This window comes from Lygodium microphyllum, chromosome 18 (genome assembly GCF_053477565.2).
Source record: "Lygodium microphyllum isolate KBCC chromosome 18, Lygodium_microphyllum_v1.1.10, whole genome shotgun sequence".
In the NCBI taxonomy this organism is placed as follows: domain Eukaryota; kingdom Viridiplantae; phylum Streptophyta; class Polypodiopsida; order Schizaeales; family Lygodiaceae; genus Lygodium; species Lygodium microphyllum.
Genome location: NC_141152.1, coordinates 137,092,658 through 137,109,861, shown reverse-complemented (window position 1 = coordinate 137,109,861; position 17,204 = coordinate 137,092,658). Strand labels below are relative to the sequence as shown.

The 17,204-nt window shown below is 42.3% G+C and overlaps 1 pseudogene; it reads right to left on the bottom strand.

The window, feature by feature from the left end:
* Positions 1–411: 411 nt before the first annotated feature.
* On the bottom strand, positions 412–13,311 carry LOC148021427 (uncharacterized; annotated as a pseudogene).
* Positions 13,312–17,204: the final 3,893 nt, after the last annotated feature.

The window sequence follows — 17,204 nt, the reverse complement described above, 5'->3', positions numbered from 1 at the left end:
ATAACGACGTTTATAACGATGTGATCTTTATATATAAAAAATTATCCCCGTCGTCAGTATTAGCGTAGCTACAAAACCATCGGTATTAGCAACGCTAATACCGATGGTTGCAGAGAATTTTTGACGCTAATACCGACGACTGCAGAATTATTTTCCGATGCTGATATCGACGGTTACAGAGAATAAAATTTTTTTGTGGCAGAGCTGCAGATGCAACCCTGCCACAGTTAGAGCCACATAGGGCTAAGAGACAATTCCTGCTATCAAAGAAGTTAGACAATCGATCCCAAATAATGACAAGACTTTGCAAACAAGTACTTTCATGACATTAACACAAATGTGCACTGCATTGATAAAGAAAATGACAGAACTTAAATTGAGAAGTGCTACTGCGACAAAGCAAATATGGAGTCATGCTACAACATAAAAGTCCGAATCATATATACTTTGCTCATCCACATCAGAAAACTCCTCTCGCTTTAGTGGCATATCGAAGAGAGTCTGCAACAACAAATACATATATAATTGTGAGTACCAAATACAAACTGATATATAATGACAGATTTCTCAAATTAGGAATGATATTTATTACTACTTACCAGTCCTCCGCGAGCATAGAGCTTCTCGATCAGGGCACTCAAGCCATGCTTCTCCCCGTATGTCACCTTACTGTGGCACACAAACATTGAAAAATAACGTACTTGAGATTCATATTTCAAATACATACATCAACATGGATGTCATTAAATTAGAGTACTCTACCCTATTAATACTTACGAAATCTGCCATGAATGTTGCGTAGCCGCCGCTACCAAGGTGATGCACCGATCCTGCATCCAAGTGCGCCTTTGCTACGTCCTTCTGCTACTTCCACTTGTCTGGAGTGGATGTCGCCTCATCCTGGAGATTACTCCAGTCATCAGTATCCAGCCACTCTGGCTTCGATTTGCCCTGCTTGACTGCTTCGCGTGCATCAGACCGTCTATGCGACTGATAGTCACGCATATGCGTCATCATCCACCCTCTCGAAAATCTATAATTGCTAGAGGGCTGAGGGGACTCTCGATACAATGTATCGATTATGTACTCCTTGCTGGCATCTGGGATCTCCTTCCACTTGTCTGTAATGTTGTGCCGAAATACTTGTTGGCACAACTCATGCATCCTAGAGATGACAGTTTTTCCATCATCATTCATGTATAAATGGCCAGAGGCCTTATCTATGAGATACGAGTAACCTGCAAGATTTTGCAAATGGGTACTTTCATGACATTAATACAAATGTGTCAAACACAACTTGAATTGATAAGTGCTACTGCAAAAATATTCATGTGAAAATACATACCTGGAGGAGTGGGTTTCGTGTACTTCTTGTCGGCCCTGGGAGTGATCGGTGGGGTGTGTGAAGGAGTGGGAGCAGTAGATGTCTGCTTGCCACCACCAGTGAAAGACGGTGTCGACTCCCTGGTGGCAGTGCGAGTGGGAGAGACTGCATCCGCGTCCCCACAACAGCAGCTACATCCTCCTCGATCACGTGACTCTGAAGCAAAGCGAGACCTGCGACTTCATCTACTGGAGACCGAAGCATCGGACCGCCGTCTAGAGTCTGTCTAGAGTCTGCCGATCGTGCTGAGGTGGAACGGGAAAGCTGTGCATTGGCTCTATCTCTGACCCGTGCTATCTGCTCCTGTGAGAAACGCGCTAGCATTGCGTCAATGTCGTCATCTCTAAAATCCCGACTCATCCTGCCGTCCGTGCCCAAATCCTAAACCTGCTCATACAAGGAAAAATAAGTCAATTAGATAATGAATTACAAGACATAATAAAACTAAGACTTAATTTGCAAGACTTCATTTTAAAATAATAAAAAAAATTAGATAATACAAAACACCATACTCCAAAAACATACAAACTGTCCTAACCGATCTGCAAAAAGTGGCATTGCTGTAGTGGCAGGAATGTTTTGATCAAGTCACTTTTGTTTAGGGTTCCACAATCTCATCTTGACATAGCTCAGTATACACCGGGAGATCTATACAAAATTCTCCACAAAATGAGGACTCTGCTTCATTTTCAAAAAAACCATCCTCTATCTCCATAGGTGAGATGTCTTGGTCCTCCAGGCAGTTCATCCTAGTTTCTTGTATGCCTTCTGTCATTGCCGCTATTAAAGGTGTCTCTTCTACGATCAGTACGGGGGCTCTGGCATACACGGGGATACTCCTAGATGTCATGGGAATGACATACCACCATTGAGGTTGTTGCAGATTAGGGAAAAAGATGACCTGATCCATATTATGATTAGTATAAAAGTCCACTTTGAGATTGCTAAAGCGCATCAAGTATTAGGGACTCTTACCTCCTCATAGTGATTTGGCAAAATAAATGTATCACTCAAATCAGTCCACTTCTTTGTTGAGTCAATCTCAACAAAGCCACTTGGCCCTCGTCGAACAGTTGCACCTGCTCCTTCGAGAGTAACCTTGAACCATTGCACATCAAATATGGTCACGGAGAAACTTCGATAGTCCACTGCAAGGATACTCTGTAAACATCCAAAATACACCATCTCTGCAACTACACGGTTTGGATATGTGGCATGTCGTCGGCTTTCCTGCTCAAACATTGCCATCACTCCACAGTCCATTGTCGAGCGTAACTTGTCAATGTGCTCTACTTTGAAATGGCGTCCACGTGACCATGCTGCACTATGGACCTTATACTAGGAGAAGAACAACTACATTAGTTGCGATTTGCAGTATAGATTGTAATTTCTTGGGATTGCATACATTGGGATTGCATCCACGTGAGAAGTCCCACTCTTCTTCAGTAACTGTTTCTCCAACTTGAGATGCTTTGGTTAGGGCCTCATGTAGCCATCTAGTAGACATGAGCAGAGGCTTCTCCTCTAAGCCCTTTGGATATCGAATGGGCCATTGCTGTGTACTCCGTCGAAAGTCAGATCTTGCAGACTCTCGCTCAGCCTGAGCATCCTGATACCGTTGCAACCACTTGTCCATCGTAGCGCTATGCAGCATACAAAATTGGTTCACCTTGGACTCCATGGATACGTCCATCTTCTTCTCTATTCTGTTTCCCACTAGGACATCTCCATTCAGACGATCATCCTCCTTAAGTGACCATATCAAGCCTTTGTCTCAGTCCACAGTGGACAACCACTCAGAAATGTACACCAAGGCCTCCGACACTAACCAACCTTCAGCCATGCTACCCTCAGGACGAGCCCGTTGTCGCACAAATCCCTTTAAGGTCTTCATGAACCGTTCAAGGAAAAACATCCATCGACTATGGACTTGACCTGCAACCTGCAATTCATCTACAATATGCACTAGAAGATGGGTTTGTATCATGAGCATGCTAGTGGGAAGATACTTCTCCAAAAGACAAGCAGTCTCTACTGCCATGCATTTCGCGGATTCAATTGATGATGTGTGAATCTCTTTTTGGGAGACAAGCTGAACCAACTCGGACAATTTGTAAATGGATGTCCGTACCTCCGATGTCAGAGACCCCGTGATTGCAATCGGCAATACGAACTGTGAAAACCATGTAATTAATATTGTGTATAAACAAACAGAGATTCTTAAATCTAATATGCAGAATCATGCCGTACATACCTGACACATCTTATGCCAATCATGGGATTTGAGTCCTGTCAGTTGGCCATCCTTTGTGAATGCTGTCTTGAGAGAACGCATTAGGCCAGTCGGCGTGCGAAAGGACTTGATATTTCCTTTACTCATTGCACTTCATTGCTAGAAAAAGCCCAAGGAGTGCGCGGCAATTGCACTCGACCATCGATGCCACTTACAGGCCAATATGGTTCCATCTTTCCCACTGCTTTTAAATCCATCCTCGCTCCTAGTGTGTCTCGCTGCCCATTGAGGTGGTCCCATAGCAAGCTACCCACATTCTTAAAAATGTGCATGGGATCTAAAAGGTGGTTAATTTTTAGTTTTTTCCAATAAGTCCGCTCATAGAAAATCAAGAAGCATCGCATTCCACTAGGAAGCGAGTCTTGGTCCACCATCCTGCGATCAAACCATCTTAGTGCATTCATTCTCGCAGGAGGGCGACCAAGAAATCCTACTCTCATGACATGACCCTCTGGCAAAAAAGCCTGATGTCCCTCAAATACCATCTTCTTCATAGATTTTGACATACGAGAATCCAACCTTGGTCCACACAGAGGACATGCATGGTAACCTGACATGACTAGCCCTGCAGAACACACATGTACAATGAGGCATGTCATAACACCAACATCGCTCAAAGAAAACTAGAAAAATAAGAAAACACGCTTTACTAGAGCATTCTCCATAACCTGGAAAGGCATGCATGGTCCACATAATAATTGTCCTTATAGTTGCGGATCGCCTACCAATATGTTTGCTCATGTCCTCCACTACAATTCCCTCCCACAACTCCTTTAGCTCATCAATCAGTGGAGAGAGGTAGACATCCATATTCTTGACTTTGTATCGTCCAGGCACAAGCAAGCTGAGGAAAAGGTGTCCTTTCTTGGTGGAAAGCCATGGCGGTATATTGTAGTTAACAAGGACCACGGGCCATACACTATAGGAGGTGGAACGTAAACCAAAAGGATTTACCCCATCCATGGCAAGACCGAATCGTAGATTCCTCGCCTCCTTTGCAAAGTCAGGAAAAGTCTCGTCAATGTGATGCCATGTTTCTGAGTCAACTGGTGTACGCTATACACCATCAGTGGATCGATTTTCTATATGCCATGTAGTCAAATTTGCAAAACTCTTGGTCCGAAAAATGTGACAAACACGCGGTATCAGTGGAAAGTGCCTTAAAACCTTATGCGGAACAGTCTGTCCTTGCAAGTCATTTCGATACCTGTTTGCACCGCACTTGGGACATGTGGCCAACAATTCAAACTCTCCCCGAAAGAGAACACAATCATTGGGGCAAGCATGAATGTAATTATAATCCATGCATAGCCACTACAAGGATTTGAGCTAGTAGCGACGCCGATTAGTGACGGCGGATAGCGGCGTCGCTATTGGCGTCGCTATTTGCGTCACTACTAGCGTCGCTATTGTAGGGAAAAAACGCGGCCGAAATCGAGCGCGGTTTTCATTTCATGTTTGCTCCATTGTGAGTTTTGAGAGCGAGAGCGAGGGAGAGAGCAACCGTCATGAGAGAAGGAGAGGAAGAAGACTTGCCGTCACTGCCACCGCCGCCGTTGTTCGCGAAGGAGGGGAGGAGCCTTCATCTCAAAGAAGAGCCGCCCCACACTCGCCATATCTCATCGGTGAGTCTTCCTCTCTCTTTCTTTTGCTTGTTCAAGGTTTAAATCACTCTCTTTTGCTTGTTTAGGAGAGGAAATGAAAGAGAAAGAGAGGGAGAGGGAGAGGGAGAGAGAGGGAGAGAAAGAGAAAGAGAGGGAGAGGGAGGGAGAGGGAGAGTGCATTCTCTCTCTCCCTCTCCATTTTGCTTGTTTAATATTTAAATCACTTTCTTTTTTGCTTGTTTAGGAGAGGAAACGAGAGAGAAAGAGAGAAAGAGAGGGAGAGGGAGAGGGAGAGGGAGAAAGAGAAAGAGAAAGAGAGGGAGAGGGAGGGAGAGTGCATTCTCTCTCTCCCTCTCCCTTTTGCTTGTTTAATGTTTAAATCACTTTATTTTTTGCTTGTTTAGGAGAGGAAATGAGAGAGAAAGAGAGGGAGAGGGAGAGGGAGGGAAAGGAAATGAGAGAGGGAGAGAAAGAGAAAGAGAGGGAGAGTGCATTGTTTCTCTCTCCCTCTCCCTTTTGCTTGTTTAATGTTTAAATCACTTTATTTTTATGCTTGTTTAGGAAATGAGAGAGAAAGAGAGATAGAGAGGGAGAGGGAGAGGGAGGGGAAGGAAATGAGAGAGGGAGAGAAAGAGAAAGAGAGGGAGAGGGAGAGGGAGGGAGAGTGCATTCTCTCTCTCACTCTCCCTCTTGCTTGTTTAATGTTTGAATCACTTTCTTTTTTGCTTGTTTAGTAGAGGAAATGAGAGAGAAAGAGAGAAAGAGAGGGAGAGGGAGAGAGAGGGAGAGAAACAGAGGGAGAGGAAGGGGAATGAAATTTAAGATAATAGACTTATCGATAATGGTATGCAATGTGCTTTGCCATGGGCCACGTACATTCATGACTCTTTAAGATGGCTTAAAATTGATCATGTCCTTCATAATGTCCAAGTAGGGGATCTAATTGTGATCTGCATAATTCATTGTTTTTGTATTAACTTTATAGGCATAACAAATTAGAAATCATGCCAACTAGTCAACGGAAGGACTAAAAGAAAATGATACCCTAGCTAATGGTCATTACGGTACTTCATCAAAATGAACCCAAAATTATTGTTATAGAAGAAGAATCTCCTAAATTGAGTATAGGATATTTTCTCTCAGGTCTTATGACTATGAGTAGAATTGATTGAAATAAATTTTATTACTATAGTTGCTAAATTTCATAGATGGCATTAATTTTAATACGCGATCCTAGGACAAAAAAACCACATTTCTAATATGCTTTTTGTTGAGACTGATTTATTATTAGACTAAGAAATCCTCAATGATGCTCAAAATGGATTACTCATACTCAAAGCCCTCTAGTGCAGTTTTTTACAATAACGAATAATTATCTACCGGGACAAACAAATCCTTGAGCATGATACAAGGCCAAGATATAACATCGGAAAATCTCTCAACTACTATGTAACTTGACGTACATCTCCATAAAGCTATGGTCAACTTGACGTACATCTCCATAAATCTCTCAACTACTATGTAACTTGACGTACAATGCAAGATTTATGGTCAACTTGCAACTTGACGTACATCTCCATAAAGCTATCCATTTAAGCCTCGTTTGCTATAATGTAGATAAGATGGAAAACGAAGAAGGTCTTATTGTTCAAGACCGCGAGACGTATCTTAATCAGTGTGTCCCATGTCCTTGCTCTCAATGCAAGTTGGCAATTAGACGAAAACGCCGATTGTCTATAGAGCACGTACGACGATTTGGCGAGTTTCAATTTGAGATCATTGATCAGGCGATTGCGGATTTTCAGCAAACGGTAATTTGAAGTTAATATTAATCATGCATTATACTCGCAAGCTTATTGAAAACCATACACAATAAGATTGGGTCTTGTTGGCAAATTTTCTATCCAGGGGAGTGATGTCTCGACCCAAGGGGGAGTGCACCCTTTGCGGCCAATTAGAAGAGTTCATGGACGTGCGATGGATGGATTGCAGGAGCCAATCCACCACTCGCAAGGCCCATCTATACTATCAATGCCAGAGGAGACAAACAACCTTCCCGACCTACCTACAATCTTGGAGCCTGAGATGGAGGCAATGATCGATGCATTGATTCCCATGGATGTTGAGACATCTGACCTGCTTAGAGAGGAAGCATCCATACCATTATATGATGGGTGCCGAGTATCTCAGTTGAAGACATTGCTTGCACTCTTAAGTGTGCAAGCAAAATACGGTTGGAGCGATATGAGTGTGACTGAGTTATTCAGGTACCTTGCACATAGGCTTCATTGATTTTTTTTAAACAGTATTATTGCAAACATTTGTGCTTTTTCAAGGTGTTTTATGATTTTTTTCAGGTTATTGAAATATCATATATTACCACCTGCAAATACCATGCCTGAGTCTCGTGATGATGCACGACATGTTTTAGGGAAGCTTGGCATGGACTACAATAACATCCATGCATGTATCAACGACTGCATACTGTTTCGAGATGAATATGAGACTATGGAGACATGTCCAAAGTGTGGTGCTCACAGGTATCGACAGGACTTGCAAGGGCAAACCATCCCTCAAAAAGTTCTCAAACACTTTCCGCTCATCCCCCGCATAAACCACATGTTTCGCAAGTCTGGCTTGGCAAGCATGACAACGTGGCATGTGCATAATAGGTCCACGGATGGAGTTCAACGAATATCGGCGGATTCGCATGCATGGAGCCACATTGACTCTACCTTCCCAGGCTTTGCGCGAGAGCCAAGGAATCTTCGGCTCAGTCTCGCCATGGATGGTGTGAACCCATTTGGTCTGCCCTCGACTTCTTACAGTGTGTGGCCTATAGTGCTTGTCAACTACAACATCCCTCCATGGCTTTCTACAAAGAAAGGACATCTCATCCTTAGCTTGCTCGTCCCGGGCCGCTACAAAGTAAAAAATATGGACGTGTATCTTCGTCCATTAGTCGATGAGCTTAAGATTTTGTGGGAGGAGGGGGTCATTGTGCAAGATATGAGCAAGCGCGATGGTCGGCGGTCAGCCAACATTCGAGCCATTCTCATGTGGACGATGCATGACTTTCCAGGATTGGGAGAGTGCTCAGGTGAGCAGACCTCTGTTCTCGCTGGTAATATCTATATTTTATTTCATTCAATCAAGTATTCACCAGGTTGTGGCTTGCCTTACAGGTCTGGTTACCTCAGATTATCATGCATGTCCATTGTGTGGGCCACAGTTAGACTCCTGAAGGTCACGAACCATGAAGAAGATGGTATTTCAAGGACACGCCGCTTTCTTGCCGGAGGATCATGAACTCAGGGAAGGTTTTCTTGGACGACCTCCAGCACGTATGAACGCTGGTATGAGCTGATAATGGTAAACCCGGAATCGCATCCAAATGGAATGCGACGGTTCTCAGTTTTCTACGAGTTTCCATATTGGACCCACTTACAGGTCAACCACTTGTTGGATCCCATGCATATTTTCAAGAATGTGGGCATCTTGCTATGGGACCACATCACAGGAAAGAGAGACACTATAGGGTCACGAATAGATTTGAAGGAGGTAGGTAAGATGGATGCGCTTTGGCCGTTGTCAAGTGCTAAAGGGGGAGTGTAGCTTCCTCGCGCTCCCTGGGTTTTGTCTACCAAAGAAGAGCACATTGTGAAGCAAGTAATCAAGTCTATCCGCACTCCGACAGGTATGATGCATTTTCTCAAGTCCGCATTTTCTAAAGATGACCAATTGTCAGGGCTAAAATCCCATGATTGGCATAAGATATGTCAGGTTTGTGAACAGAATGGATTGTAATTAGCGTGGACATTTTGCAATTTGAAAAGTGGTCATTATTCATAATACTTTCTCATTTGTGGCAGTTTGTCCTACCGATCGCAATCGCAGGATGCCTTACTCCAAAAATTCGCGGGGCCATTTGCAAGTTGTCGACTTTGGTGCAATGGATCTCACAGAAAGAGATTAAGACGTCCTCTATTGAATCCGCAAGGCGAGGAGTAGTTGAGATGGTCTGTCTCTTTGAGAAATACCTATCCACTAGCATGCTCACGATATAAGTTCACTTCTTGTGCATCTTGTGGACGAAGTGGAGATTACTGGACCTGTCCATACGCGATGGATGTTCTTCCGGGAGCGCTTCATGAAAACCCTGAAAGGCTTTGTGCGACAACGAGCTCATCCAGAAGGTAGCATGGCGGAAGGTTGGTTGGTGTCAGAGGCGTTAGTGCATATCTCATAATGACTACCAACGGTGGAACCAGACAATGAAATGCTATGGACGCTGAAGGACGATGATAGACTGACTGGAGATGTGGTGGTTGGAAATGGGGTAGAAAAAAGAATGGATGCCTCAATGGAAGAGAAGGTGAATCGCTTTTGTATGTTGCACCATGCCTCCATGGAGACGTGGCTCGCCAAATACCAGATTGCAAGGCAAGATCGAGAGGAAGCGCGAGCTGAATTCCGACACAGTATGCGTCACCGACCGATTCGATATCCCGAAGGCATGGAGGAGATGCCGCGGTTTATGTCAACACGATGGTTGCATGGAGCCTTGACCGCAGCATCCAGCGAAGGGACAGAGGTCTCAATGGAGGAATGGAAGTTCTCGAGGGGATGTAGTCCAAAGGTGATGAGGGGTTTAGAATTTGTGGTATCTAAATTTGCTTGCTACATCTAATTTGAGTGTTTCAAATGTGCAGTACAAAATATATAGTGCAGCGTGGTCACGCGAACGGCATTTTCGCGTGGAGCGTATTGACAAAATGCGCTCCACAATGGATTGTGGTGTCATGGCAAGGTTTGAGCAAGAGAGCCGGTGACAAGCAATGGATCCGAACACGGTTGTGGATGAGATGGAGTATTTTGGGAACTTGCAAAGTATTATTACGGTGGATTACCGTAGCTTCTCCATGATACTATTCGATGTGTAGTGGTTCAAAGTTGTACTTGGAGGAGCTGGAGCAACAGTTTGACGAGGTCCATCTGGATTTCTCGAAATAGATTCCGAAAAAAAATGGACAGATTTGCGCGACACCTTTGTGTTGCCGGTCCATTATGAACAGGTGCAAAGAGTCATTTGCTTGTTAATTGTAATACGACATGGTTTATGTCACAATGGTTTGAACTCGCTTTGTATGTATTTGTGAACATGTAATCTTCTATCCAAACCCCCGACAACCTCGATGGTGGTATGTTATACCTTCAACTCCTCGAAGTGCGAGAGTATATGATCAAAGCGATGTTTCAGGCATAGATGAAGAAAATATGCAAATAGAGGGGTTGATATTACAAGGGGTGGAGGCCACCGCAAGTTTGGAGCCTGCATCGGCTAACAATGATGGAAATACAGAAGTCTAAGAATTTTTTGAGAACGAGGCAGACTCGTTCTTTTGTGGTGACATGTCTATCGACCTTCCAGTGTATGCAGAGTTGTGTTAGGAGATTAACATGGGACCATAGAATATTTCATTCTTGGAAAATTTTATTACTCAATTCGTTGTTTAGATCTTCCATAAATGTACATAAGATATGCATTTTAAGAGGGATTTTTTAAAAATGATTTATATTACTGTGCTTTGTATAGTTTAAATTGATTATTCTAACACCATTTTTTATCTGTGCAGGTGACATTTTCAGGATGAGTCGAGGGATGAGCGATGAGGAGTTTCAGGACATGATGGCACGCATGTCTCCAGATCAGCTTGCGAGATTCAGAGAGATGGCAGACCAGGAGCTGTCTCATTCTTCGTCAGGGCGCTCTGCTAGATCTGCTTCAGCGCGATCAGATGCTTCAGCTTCGAGTAGACGATCTCGACGCTCATGACTTGGGCCAGAGGGAGGGATTGCATTGGGATCAGGGGGTGCTGCTGTGGAGACACGGACGTGGTGTCTCCGTCTCGTCGTTCAGCTGGAGCTGCGTCACCTCTAGGATTTGTCACACCTGTGGGAACATCTACTCTATTTACTCCGGCTTTTGCACAGCCGTCAGCAGAGGTGGCATCCCTTTTGGTGGCACCCTTTTGAGTGGCACTCCGAGAGAGGGTACCCCCGTCGGTACACCGGATGTACAGGGGTCTCCTGGATATGCCCAAGAGCGTGGACGGAGATGGAAGAGGACCCATCTTAGGCAGACTCCTAGGGGTTATGGATACCTAGTTGATAGTAGGTCAGGAGCGGTTATCATGAATGATGAGGGGAGGAGGGTGATGGCTCGTATGAGGGAGTTGTACCAACAAGTTTTTCGGCACAACGTCTTGGATCATTGGAAGAATATACCGGAGGGGAGCAAGGACTACATAGTAGCATCCTTGCACGAGGAGTTTCCGGTGCTAGCCATAGTAGATAGATTCTCTACGGGCTGGATGATGGATTGCATGCGTGCATACATGTCACATAGACGATCCGACACACGCAAGGCAATCAAGAGTGGGGCTACAAAGCCCGAGTGGTTAGATGCAGATGACTGGCGCCGACTGAGGGAGGAGGCTACAGATTCGCCAGGACGTTGGAGTTAGCAGCAGCGGGAGGCGGCGAGGGCATGACTCGAGGCTGGAGTGGTGCATCATCTTGGAGTGGCGGCCACAGGATATATTTGGAGGAGTTTGTAAGTTTCTTCTTTGTTTTGCTTATTTGTTTTTTTTTAATATTCTTTGTACTGACAATCATGTTTCTAATAGTTAGCATTTTTTTTTCTTTACAGCACTCCATTACAAATCACGATCCGCAAGGCCTTGAGACTCGATATGCAGAGAGGCACGGTCTCAATGCATTGATGATCGACCGATTGTATAGACGCGGCGGCCCTGTAAGTCACTCATCTTTTTTGTCCGTAGTTACCATGAGATATTTGAATGCATTATTGTATGGTGGATTGATATGTTGTTTCTTTTTCTGCAGAATCCGTTCGATGCTCCTTTGCGGCGGGACGAGCTTTCGGGGGACGAGGATTTGTAGCTCGCCCTTGGATCCTTGGAGCTCACACACCTTTAGTTTTTAGTTGCCTGATCTATGTAGACATTTTCTATGTATTAGTGATATCCTTTCATGATTGTATCAATCGCATTTTATGCGATCATGTATTTATTTCATGTATCAGTTTTATGATTTCAGTATACATTCTTTTTGTTTGCAAGCGCTTTGTATGCAATAATGCAGAAACTATTTTGTATGGCTCTCATACAGCACACAATACTACTGCCCTGCCATAAATTTTTTTTTTCCCTGTTACCATCGCTATTTGCGTCGCAAATTTACTACTCGCGTCGCTATTGGCCTCGCTATGAGCGTCGCAAATTTACTGGTAGCGTCGCTATATGCGTCGCTATTTGCATCGCTATATGCGTTGCATTTCATCGCTATTTGCGTCGCAAATGTGACGGTCACTATTTGCGTCGCTATATGCGCATTTGCGACGCAAATAGTGACGAAATGCGACGCATATTGCGACATTTCTATGGCGTCGTCAATAACGACGATTTTTGCGACGACGGGGGAAAATTTTGTTGTTTGTATTTTCGTCGCTTTAAACGTCAGTATAAGGTCTATATCTTGTAGTGAGCTTTCATAGCACTTGTCTTGCATCGTCACGAGACTCAGGCATTGTGTTTTGGGTAGGCAAAATGTAAGATTTCAACGTTCTACAAATTGCAATGAAGCACGTTATTAGAGTACTACATAGCACATTTTAATGGCTTTCAATAAAGAATCATACACATCATAATATGCCTGAATAGCTCTGTCACGCTCGCATCACTCCATCCATACTTTGTTTGTATGCTCAACAATGCAAGAAGTGTCTTCAAACGGGATACCCGACTCCCATCATACAATGGAATGGCAGCCTCCGCAATTAAAGGATCTTGGGATTCCGAGTCCATCGGAAGCAATGATTCGATCATGTCCTCTAACTCGGGCTCCAAAAAAGCAAGAGGATCGTCCATGTTTCCAGCATTCTCACCCATAGAAGGGGGTTGAGAGTTATCACCTTCTATGAGATAGTTCGTTATCTTGGACGGCATTTGTATAGACCGCGGACGAACCCGTCTTACTGGACGCAAGAGATTTGTGGACTGCAATGTATCAACATGGCCGTGACCCTGTAAAGGACGTTAAGGAGCTAACATCTAAGATAACCCCAAACTGTTATACTTAAATCAATCACATGTCATATAGTACGTAATGAGAGAGAACTTACCGCAATCTCGTAATTCAAGACTGCTTGGTCGATTATCTCAACTCAAAACTCTCCATACCATTGCACATGCTCTATGGACAAACGACGTTTCCGACAAATAGCCAATTTGCATTGCGTGCATGGACAGGGGACACGTTGATTGATCCAAGCCTCATGATCACCACCATATTGGTCGTGAGTGCTAGACATCTTGACTGCGATGTAATGGAATGATAATTTAATAACGATTCTATATTGTATATTGGGACCACTCCACTACATATATTTCAGGTCTTTTTTTAAAAAAAATTCATACCTATCTCTTTGAGTTGGGCTCTAAACTTATCTATCTTTGAGGTTGGCTCTAAACTATGCTCACACACATACATTTTCGTACCTACATTGCAAAGAATAAAAACCAACACAATTTTTTTTTTTGAAAACACTCGCTTCCATTTCTCTCTCTTTCAACACTTCCTAACCTACATTGCAAAGCAACATAAAGCAACACAAAGATCGAAGACAAACCAATACTTTCTAACCTACATTGCAAAGCAAAACAAAGATTGTAAAGAAACCAAAACAGGGCATACCATCATGCTTTCTTCTTCTTCCACGACCTCTTCGTGCGGGCGACGCTCCTCTCCTCGCGTGCGGCTTACGGCTTGCTTCCTTGCTCATCTCCCTCTCTTGCTCACCTCCCTTTCTCTTTCTCTCCGCCTTCGCGCGTTCATATGCTCATATGAAAGAAACTTTCGGGTTTCGGTGAAATTTTGCCACAGTAAGTTGTCGCTATTAGCGTCGGTATCCGCGTCGCTAAAAACGTCGGTATTTGCATCGTTATTTCGGTATTTGCGTCGGTATTTAGTGACACAAATACGGACGTTTTTAACGATCACTACAACAGAAACGAGGCATAGACGCGCACGTTAGACGTGCAAAGTCAGGTGCATCTATCAGAGCGTCTATAAATGCGTGTAAGCCTGCGTGTAAATAGACACGAATTTTGCGTCTATATATCTACGCAAATAGACGCTAATATAGACACGCCAGCAAACGCACAATTATTTAACCACCTAAAATTAGCAATTCACATAATTGAAAAACCAAAGTTAATAATTATTTAACCACCTGAAATTGATTCTTGAGCATGCACATGTGCGCATGATAAAAACCATAGAATTAAGAATACACATTCAATCATTGAATTAAAAAAATAGAGTTAATAATTACTTTTTCATTGCTCTCTAATGAATGGCAATTCCTCCAGTTGACAAGCCTGATATAAGTAATTAGCGGCAAGCGACAGAAACCTTACAATTAGTAGCAAGCATTGCAATATGTATCTCGTAATTTCTCTATGTACTTGAAGATGATAAAATATACTTCCTTTTTATTATGGAAAATTCAATGCTTGCTTTAAAATTGACTATTGATTCTTGAATATGCACGTGTGTGCATGATAAAAAGCATAGAATTAGGAATACATATTGAATCAATAAGCAAATTAAGTATGTTACAGTGAATGATCCATCTCATCTTCAATGAGATCAGCCCTTGCTAAACTATCTACTTATAGGTCTATGTTACCAAGGGGTAAGGAAACAAATAAGTCTATCCCACTATCAGATGTGGTGCTATATTGCTCAATAACTTCATCAATATCATCGACAATCGCATTATTATCTTCTTCTGCGTTTCCTTGAACATCCTCGCAAGGTTCATCTTGTACTATATCACGCATATCATCCATTATGGTGTCATCATGCACATCGTCATTAATTGTTGGATTGTCATCTGCTATCTCCATGTCGGTAATATTACCATATATTGGTTTTGAACGATTAGATATAGGGATGACATACCACCATCGGTTATTGTTTATCATTGGATGATACACAACCTATATTTGAAAAACAAAAGCAAAAAAGTTAAGTACTTATTATATTGTGTATATGTATCACATGTATACATATAAAAAAATTAGCCTTTGCATATATACTTGCTCACATTGTTGAGGTAGTACTAATGTGTCATTCTTGTTTTGGTGAAATTTTGTAGAGTCAATGATTACAAAACCACTTGGATGACGTCTGATTGTGCAATGCTCACCATTTGTTACCACTTTTTTAAACCACTTCACATCCAGTACATATATAAAGAATCGTCTGAAGTCAAGCTTCAAAATATCTTGGATCAAGCCACAATAACCTTCCATGGTACCATTGGCATCCTCGAAGTGAGCAAGTACACCACAATCTTGGGTATTTCTGTTTTCATCTATACGTTGAGTTCGAAGATGTTTACCCTCATACCAAAGTGCATTGAATAATATGCACTAGTAGTAAAAGATAAAAGATCAAACATGTTAATTATTTATATAAAATAAAACTTATAGAAACAAATTAATTGATAGTATGTCTCGCCTTTGATAAGCAACCTCGTATGTATTCCCACTCTTCTTGAGATATATTAATTTCCTTCTCTTTTTCCATTCTCTCTATTTCCTCATGTAACCAATCTATGTCAATATGACGTGGAAGCGCATTTAGATGATCTGGAAATGAGACATTACGTCCATATCTAGTGCGAAATTCTTGTCTTTCGCTTTTTCTTCTTGCCCTTGCTTCATTATATAGTGTCACGAAGTTCTTCTTTTGTTAGCACTTTACTCATTCCTTTTCCTTAAGGTACTATAGAGGTCATCCTCAAGTCTTCATCATCTTTCCATAGTCGTGGTTGAGAGGGATCCACTTTAGGAAGATATTCAGACATATAAACAAGGGATGATTGCACTAACCAACCCTCAGCCATGCTTTTCTCAAGCCGTGCTTTTTGCCTCACAAAATCTTTCAAGGTTTTCATGAAGCACTGAAGAAAAAATATCCACCTTACATGAACTGCCCCACAAAGTGCGATCTCATCAATCAAATGTACGAGTAAATGTAATTGAGTAGTCAAAATGGATCGAGGAAAATTTTCCTCCACCAAACAAACCACCTCAACAGATAATACTCGAGCATCTTGCCCGTGTTTGGATCAATTTCCTTCGAGCTCACGTATCTGTCAAGATGTATTTGAGAATTTTTTATTTTTGTGTAGAAATTCAAGGATATATAATGAAAAAATACAATGTATACACACCTCACAAGCTCTCCCATCTTGTAAATGATATCACATACATCTTTGGAGGCACAATGGGATATGATAGTAGGAAGTACGAATTGAATGTAAACAATATTCATACATCAAATGATTAGTTGAGGAAAAAGTCATCATACCCCAAAGTTTACACATAGTTACGCCACTAATTACTATATTCATGGTTAGAGATACCCTTGAATCATTTTGTGCCAATCATGGGACTTCAAACCAGATAGTTGCTCCACACCTCTTTTCTTTTTCTTTATGAAGGCTCCCTTGAGACATCTCATACATCTTGTGGGTGTTTGAAAGATATATGACGACGTCGACATGATTAAACCTAATTCATGACAACATCAAAATATTTGTCATTCATATGTTTACATTAGATCTTAATTTTAAATACAAAAAAAACATCATAAATACATTAAAACTTATGATAAGAATTCACTATTAAAACTTATCTTAAAAACAAAAAATTATGATAAATCCCAAATGCACGTCTATATCCGCGTTTAACTACGCATCTATATTCGCATCTACCTGAACAATAGACGCACATATGCATGCAAAAATAGACGCACATGTCAAAAT